The following is a 9,287-nucleotide window of genomic DNA, read 5'->3' on the forward strand; positions in this document are numbered from 1 at the left end:
AAAATTGGTTATCGAAACTTGACGAAGATATAACCAAAATGATGTGCTTGGATTTGGAAAGAGATGCTATATTTACAAGTACCTAGTGAGGGAGAATTTTATCAGTAAGGTCTCACTTGCAATGCTCTTATCTGACCTTACTACCTGTAATTTTGATCAATTGGGATGGTTAAATTACTTACAGAGATTTCAGTCACTGCGAAATCATGTCCAGGCAGCTTAATCCCATCTAGATGGAAGTCGGTGTCATCATTCTCTCTGTTATAACGGGAATCAGACTTGTAACTTCTCGCCCGAGCAGCCTGATGTAATGAAGAGCTTAGATGTGTCATGAGAACTGTTAGTTTAACACCAATCCAGACAACAGAAGCCACAATCACGCATATTATCATTGTTCCTCCATGTCATTTTTTTTATTCCTATTTTGAATTCTGTTACTAAATGTTTCTAAAGTGTAATCGGGTCATTACGGGTAGAAGAGAGGTGATCTTGTAAGTGCTTTAGGGCTCTAACAGAATAAATAAGAAAAAAAAAGTTTAAAACCTACGGGTTGAACAACCCTAGGCGGAGACGTAGGCATTTTTTGCCGAACTTCGTAATAATATCTGTCTCTTTTACTGCTTTTACTTCAGTTTCATTTACGCAACTTGTTTTTAAGCCTTCAAGTAAATCTCAAAGCCTTGACACTGAATAGTTAAATCAGTTTATTATGCCTTTGAACAACCCTAAGCGGAAACGTAAGCAATTTTTACCGAACTTCGTAATAATATCTGTCTCTTTTACTGCTTTTTTGCTTTATTCTGCTGCTTTTACTTCAATTTTATTTACGAAACTTGTTTTTAAGCCATGAAGTAAATCTTAAAGCCTTAACGCTGAATAGTTAAATCATGTACGCCTTGGAACTTCGTTCATCCAAGACCTTGAACTTTAAAACTTGCAACAATTGGCCATACTCTATTCAAACCCCCCTCGTAGAGTATACTTGTTATTATTCCAACAAGGGGAGATAATATGTGCTATAACAAGCTTTTGACCATGTTCTGTTTAGTCTTATTTATAGGTTATACTATAATTTTCTATGGTTGAAGCTTATATCAGTTGTGATTTTGACTTTGGAGTGGGTTGTACGCTTTGCTTGTATGTTTGATGGAAGTCAAAGCCATTGCTAATATGCAGGTTATATTGTTCAACTCCAATATTTTCAAAGGTTGTTTTCTAAGTTATAATCGGATTTATTTTAAAAAGACAAATTCGGATTAAATATTCACTTAGCTCAAGGCCTTAACCTTAACCCTTCAATCAAATACAAATAGAAATACAAATAATTGAGCTCATTGATTTCTTTTTCTTTAAGGCCACTTTAGTACAAAACTGATTAATTCAAACATTAGTTTTGAAGACACTCTACGAATTATTTTACAAAGCCTTGAAAATGATCTCAAGACCTTAACCATGTATTATCAATACAACAAACAATTGACAATTGGAACAATATTCTATATTATTAATACCACAAACAATAGGAATAATATTTCGTCAACTGACAAACTTTTTTATTATTAAACAAAACTGAAAATAATAACCATATCCTAGAAACCTTATTACACATTCCAAACTGAAAAAAATACAAATAGAACATTATTCAGAACATTCCACACTGAAAAAAATACAAATACAAATACAAGTAGAAATACAAATAGAAATACAAGTGTAACTGAGCTCATTGATCTGTCAGCTCAGGCATTCGACCCCTCCTTTACCTGGCCTTGAAGTTAACCCCAGGCACTGGTAAATCATGCATCTGCATCCAAACAAAGTTACTTCAGATTCAGATTCAAAGTACACAGGTGAAACAGCTACTTTAAGATCAAACCTCACATTATTCGCTTCAGCTTGTAGGGGTCCAACACTATCCCTTGCATCCCTTGGGTGTTTTTCACCGTAAGCAAATCCAATAGCTTCAGCCACACAACCAAATACAAATGGAAAAAAGGTTACTCTAAATCAGAACACTATGCATACTATGCAATATAATAATACAAATACAAAAGTGCTTAACTCTAGTTTCCCGTAGTCGCCGGACAACAATTTGTTTGATCTTGCTGCCTTCCCAATCTGCTGCATTGTCCACACTTTAATTCTTGGAAAAACATCCCACTGAATAGGATCCCTATCCAACCGATCCAAGTAAAATATCTGCCACACAATAAAAGCAAAACAAGCAATTACTAAACCATAAAAGCACAGGACAAAAAAGAACAAGCAACAATACACTGAAACACAAACTACGACAAATATTGCACACCCGCCGCATCCACTAGCAAACCCATTAGCATAGAAACGTCGAGAAAAATTTTGTACGCTCTCTAGCAATTTTGACAACACAAAAGAACACCAATCGTACTCAATTGCCTCCATAGCACAACTTACTGCAGGTAGTAGGTCAGACGCAAGCTGAGGTGACTGCGTGGGACACAACACCATCTCTAAAGCAATTATCAAGAACAACGTATTGAATTCCTCTTCCTCTCCAACGTCAAAGTACCCCTCCAACCGATTCATCATATCTGAACTTAATGGTATGCCTACAGACGTGTAGACCTGACCAGATTGTCTACCAGAATTGGACTCCCACGATTTACCATACTTGAGAATAAATCTCTGAACCTTCACACGATCATGTTGGGTCATGGTTTTAGTACTAGGAACAGTCCTAGAACCCATTGGTATCCCTAATACCCACCGAACCTGATTCTTTGAAAACCAAAACTCAAGTCCATTGGGACTTCTAAGCATTTTACTGACTGGATCCATCCGTGTCATGACCCAGTATGCCAATTGCCTAAGTAAATGCATATCTAAAGCAAGATGTAAAAGACAGCCAAATCCCATCTCACAAACCCAACGTCTTCGCCTGTCATCAAATTTCTGACTTATGCGCCCAAATGACTCGATGCGGCAACTCATGTTAGGAGGCTGCCAATGAAATTATAGTAATTAAGTTAATGTTCCTATCCCACACCCACTAACAACTGAATTAACAAGCAAACTTACTCGACTTCTGGCCTTTGAATGTTCAGCCATCACCTCCGCCCTACCTTTGACGGCCCCTCCATAACTTAATACATCATCTTAAGCACACCAGCAACTAAATTCATGCATAAACCTTAATCGTGCAAACAAAACAATTTCACACACACAGAATTACGTAATGTAGTACCTTAAACAATTCTGGATACAAAGGCATGGTCTTCTGCTTACGTACATTACTCTACTTAATGAGCCCATACCCCATATACCCCTCTTCATCTTCAGCCCCAACCTTCATAACCACAACATACCAAAACATTAAACCATAATTCAAAACATAATCACATCCTGATAAAACCACAATTCAAAACTTCATCCCATCACCAGCCTAAAGAATATCTTTTAAGAAAAGAACCCTCACCATTGTACGTTTACGCTTACCATTCCCCGCTGACATTTTCATAATCTGTCACATAAGAATACCCACAATAACCAATTAAAACAAATCGAATCTTGACACGATTTCACACCACAACACAATATCACATAGAACGAACGAACAATGACCACCAATGAATGCATAAACCTCATTCCATCAAATTTAATAATGGAATGAGCAGCATAATTGCACCCGTAATTTAAAAATTCCAATTATTTTCCGCAAATTCCATTAATTTATTCCGTTTACATCCAATCAACAAACATAATCACAACAATTCCATTTTTTTTAACAAGTTTCACTTATATTCTGCTAATTCCACAAATTAACAATTATAGTCAAACTATTACCATTTTTACCTTTGCCAGTATAGATCCGAATTGGAACCGCAACCCTAGCATCGAATGAATTCTGTCAAAAGAAACAATCGACATACAGAACATCGAACCCCAACCATAAAAAATTCGAAAAACAGAAAAACAAAAAGCCAGTTCGAAATTACATTGAATGAGAAAGAACCTGGATACACCAACAATTCGAGTTGGGACCTCCTTGACTAGAGTTCCGCCCAGAATTCGAGTTGTACCTCTTCGAGCCTCTTCGGGTTTGGTTCCACCCAGAATTCCAGTTGAGCTTCAACGAAGTCCAATTGAAAACCCAGAATTCGTGTCTTTTCTTCGACTAGGGCTTCGGAGTTTTCATGAAACTCCATAAACTTCCAATGTTAACGGCGTCAATTGTGAGAAACCCAACATGAGTACAATTGGCAAACTAAGTAAAACACGTCAGCAAAATGAGGCCACATCACCCATCCACCAAGTGACTTATAGTAGGTGAAATATCGGCTATACCCCTGTGAGTAACATAACCTGTTACTCACTGTGAGTAATGGGGGCGTACTCCAAAATAATTGACTCTTCAATTAATTGATTTAGCCTCTCCATACATAGCACAAAAATATAAGGTGACAATGGGTCGCCTTGACGGATACCACGGATTGGTGAGAAGGCAGCCGTTGGTTCGCCATTCCAAAGAACTTTCATTGACGGAGTTGTTATACATTCATGATGACATCAACTAGTACCCCCGGGAACCTGATTTCCATTAGAGTATCTCTAATAAAATCCCACCAAGCCGATCGCATGCTTTTTCCAAATCAATCTTTATAGCCATGTAACCAGTTGCCCCTTACTTGTTCTTCATAGTATGAATCACCTCTTGCACAATAACTATGTTATCAGTTATTTGTCTTCCCGGCACAAAACTAGTTTTTTTACAAGAAGTTAGATGCGGCATCATTGGCTTTAAATTACGCGATTAACTATAGCTTTCGTAATGACTTTATATGCAACATTACATAAGCTAATTGGTTGGAATTGAGAAGCAAGCTCCGGATTATCGACCTTTGGTATTAAAACCAAAAAAGTATCATTAAGGTTTTGAGGGAGACCTTTACCACAATGCATCGAGGACAAGCTTGTATACATTATTTGCCACTAATTCCCGATTCTTTTGAAAAAACAAAACGAAAAAACCATTAGGGCCGGGTGCCTTCAAAGCTCCCATATCCTTTACCACCTTATAAATTTCACACTTCATAAATGGCCTTTATAACATCTCCCAATCTCTCACAGTAAATTCTGGGGAAATGTCTCGGGGTAAATCCTCATACTCTGCCACATCCTCATCATCAAACAAATTTTAAAAATAGTTGACAACGGTATTTTGCACCTCTTCCTTATTATTTATCCACTCACCATTTAGTGAGGCTTAGTGGCCGAAATTTTGTTTCTCCACCTCCTAGCAATAGTACTAAGATGAAAATATGTGGTGTTTCTATCTCCATCCCGAATCCACTCCACTCGAGATTTTTGATACCAAAGTAATTCTTCCTCGGCTAATACCTCATTAAGTTCTTTCCATAATTTCGCCTCAAGCTTGATTAAGTCTCGTGCTCTTTGTAATGCTAAAGCACGTTGCACCCCTGCAATACTAGCTATGAGATTTCTTTTCTTTTTGAAGATATTATGGAATACATTAGCATTCCACTGTTGAAGCTCTTCTGCTAGTTTATTTGAATGGGGAACTAGTGGGGCCTCTTTACCCCACTTGCTTTCTACAAAGTGCTTAAAGTTTTCATGCAACATCCATGTAGCTTGGAACTTAAATGGTTTGTTAAAGGAGCAAACCCGTTAGGTGCAAATTAGGATTAGGCAATGGTCCGATTGTAGTGCCGGTAGGTTTTTCACTGAGGCATTAGGATATATCAAGCTCCACTCTCCATTACAAAGAGGCCAGTCAAGGCGAGCACTTTTCCATGTTTTGACACTTGTACCACGAGACCAAGTATGAGAGGCCCCACTAAATTCAATTTCAAGTAACCCCATATCTTCCACCCATTCATTAAATCTAGTCGATCGTCTTCAAGTTTCAGGGCAACTAGAATTTCGTTCCCAAGCAAGCCTTGTATCATTAAAGTCTCCTGCCACTAGCCATGGTAGCAAACTCTTTTAATTCCCTCCACAATTCCTGTCTTTTTTACGGATCCGAACTTGCATAAACTGCTGAAAAATACCAAGGGTCACTGCCAACCCTTCTGATGGTCATAGTAATACATTGGCCACTTTTATGAATAGGTTCAACTAACACTAACTCCGGCTTCCCGCCACTAAATCCATGTGCATCCACCCTCGTGTGATTGTTATAATTTATTGCAGATGCAATTCTTTTAGCCTGTGCCCCCCCCCCCCCAATATGAGTTTCCACAAGAGCTAGCACATTAGGTCTATTGATACGAATTATTTCTTTTAAGGCATATAAGAAATCCCTACTTCCCTCACCTTGGACGTTCCAAATCATACAAGAAATAGGCAAATAGTTGGGTGCCAAATTCGGTAATCTGTCTTCCATTGATATAGGTGTATAAGAAAGAAAACTTAAATAAGGGGGGCGCCCCCATTACTCACTGTGAGTAACAGGTTATGTTACTCACAGGGGTATAGCCGGCATTTCACCTACTATAAGTCACTTGGTGGATGGGTGATGTGGCCACATTTTGCTGACGTGTTTTACTTGGTTTGCCAATTGTACTCATGTTGGGTTTCTCACAATTGACACCGTTAACAATGGACGTTTATGGAGTTTCATGGAAACTCCGAAGCCCTAGTCGAAGAAAGGCACGAATTCTGGGTTTTCAATTCGACTTCATTGAAGCTTAACTGGAATTCTGGGCGGAACCGAACCCGAAGAGGCTCGAAGAGGTCCAACTCGAATTCTGGGCGAAACTCAAGTCGAGGAGGTCCCAACTCGAATTGTTGGTGTTTCCAGGTTCTTTCTGATTTAATTTATTTTCGAACTGGCTTTTTGTTTTTGGGTTTTTCGAATGTTTTATGGTTGGGGTTCGATATTCTGTACGTCGGATGTTTCTGTTGACGGAATTAATTTGATGCTAGGGTTGCAGTTCCACTTCGGATTTGTTAAAGCAAAGGTAAAAATGGTAACAGTTTGACTTTAATTGTTACTTTTTTGGAATTAGCGGAATATAAGTGGAAATTAAAAAATGGAATTGTTGCGATTATGTTTGTTAATTGGATATAAATGGAATAAATTAATAGAATTTGTGGAATTTGCGGAATATATTGGAATTTTTCAATTACGGGTGCAATTATGTTGCTCATTCCATTATTAAATTTGATGGAATGAGGTGAATTATGCATTCATTGGTGGTCATTGTTCGTTCGCTCTATTTGATATTGTGTTATGGTGTGAAATCGTATCAAGATTTGATTTCTTTTGATTAGTTATTGTGGGTATTCTTATGTGACAGATTATGAAAATGTCAGTGAGGAATGGCAAGTGTAAACGTATAATGGTGAGGGGTTTTTTTTAAAAGATATTCTTTAGGCTGGGGATGTGATGATGTTTTGAATTGGGGTTTTATGGGGATGTGATTATGTTTTGAATTATGGTTTAATATTTTGGTATGTTGTGGTTATGAAGGTTGGGGCTGAAGATGAAGAGGGCTGAAGATGAAGAGGGGTCATTCTCAGCACATGAGGTCGAAGGGGCATATCGGGTCCCAACTTGGTGTTGCAGACTTTTGACCAAACATGGTACCTTTCCTTAGCAAGACAACCTTTGTCTGGCAGTCTCATGTCTGAAAGTGACCTAGTCATATCAAACACGAGTCCATCATTATTTTCATCAGGAATCTTCCTGAATCTCACACCGACAACATCCTTAAGTCCTTGGAGGAACATGTACAAAAAATGGAAAGAGTGTAATTCCTTCTATTCTTTCGGGATGGAATTTGCCATTAGTTGTGTGACTTTCTTGCAATCGGCAGACTACGCATCATAAGTTTCTCCACTCAGGATTTCCTTGGAGAAGAAGGTTGGAAGGGGACTATCCAAAAGGTACTCCTTGGAACAACTCCGGAGAGTTTTCCTGAGTTCCTTCTCCCATTCATCGAAGTTGACCAAGTTAAGGCTAAAGGCCAACTTCTCGGGGAGTTCCGAGCACACATGGTTGTTGTTTGAGTTACTTGCAGACATTGTTCTACAATTGAAAGAATTTGAAATAAAAAACCATTCATATAACCAATAAATTTGAATTTTAAAACGCATATGTAAACATTCAATCTTATCGAGCATTTTATCCACGAATTAATAACTTGTCCCTTTTAGGCGAGAATAAAATGATTCCAAGATCCTAAAGATCAAGAAATGATTAAGCATGCTTTGGCTTGTCTTAACATTTAATATCTTAAGGTAAGCAATCTAATTGCTAATAGCTCTAACCTACTCTTGGTTTGATAAAATGTCGCATCTAATGCATCCTTGACATCTATCTCTTTTGCCACTACATCTAAGGACTCCTTACTGATATCGTTAAGCTTAACCAAGATCAACTTGTATACCTAGTACACCTTACGTTCCTAGGGAAGTAGTGATGTCTCGCTTTGGCGTAGCCCATCACGTACGCGCATTAGTTCGGTAAGTGTTGTTCTTGGAACGACAAATTTTAAGCTCAATATTAATAGGGACTTAGGGTTTCTATGTTGGTTGATTTAAATGAACTTAACTAATCATCACAACATATTGAAATCCTAAACATGCATCTAGCATTCAAATATATATATATATATATATATATATATATATATATATATATATATATATATATATATATATATATGCATTTGGCAACTAGCATGACCCCTTGAATCTTCAAGTCTTCAAGGGTCTTCAAAGCGCCAAGAATCTAATTACTAGTTACTACGACTAAGATTAATCTAAATATTAAAGTACAAAAATACTTAACGGTACGCAGACCGTATTTAGATTTACAAAAATACGTAACGGAACGCAGTCCGTATTTTCTATCCTAGTCGGATCCCACTAGTTACCATTTTCTCAAAATCCTATTGCATAACAAGCATTCATTCACCCATTCACTATATGTGAATGGCCCATGCATTTTACGACAATAAACAAGTAACAATGCACAACACGCAAAAACTAGTAACTAACTTAGGTGGTTAATCCGATTAACGCGCCTAATTAAAACTAATCAAAGTTGTTTAATATATTATGTAATTTAAGGTGCAATTTGTTCACGTAATTACCTAAGCTCCCACTAAATTCCGCATCCAACTTATCAATCTAATTAATTAAGCCGGTTTAACCCATAATTTGGCAAAATATTTTGCAAGTGCCGGAGCAACCGAGGCCTAGCCTCGTTTAAATTTAACTAATTTAAAATTTAAAAAAGGCAAAATTTTTACAAAATTCATAGCCCAAATTAAGCAAAAAATGAC

Source organism: Chenopodium quinoa, unplaced genomic scaffold (genome assembly GCF_001683475.1).
Source record: "Chenopodium quinoa cultivar QQ74 unplaced genomic scaffold, ASM168347v1, whole genome shotgun sequence".
NCBI lineage: Eukaryota > Viridiplantae > Streptophyta > Magnoliopsida > Caryophyllales > Amaranthaceae > Chenopodium > Chenopodium quinoa.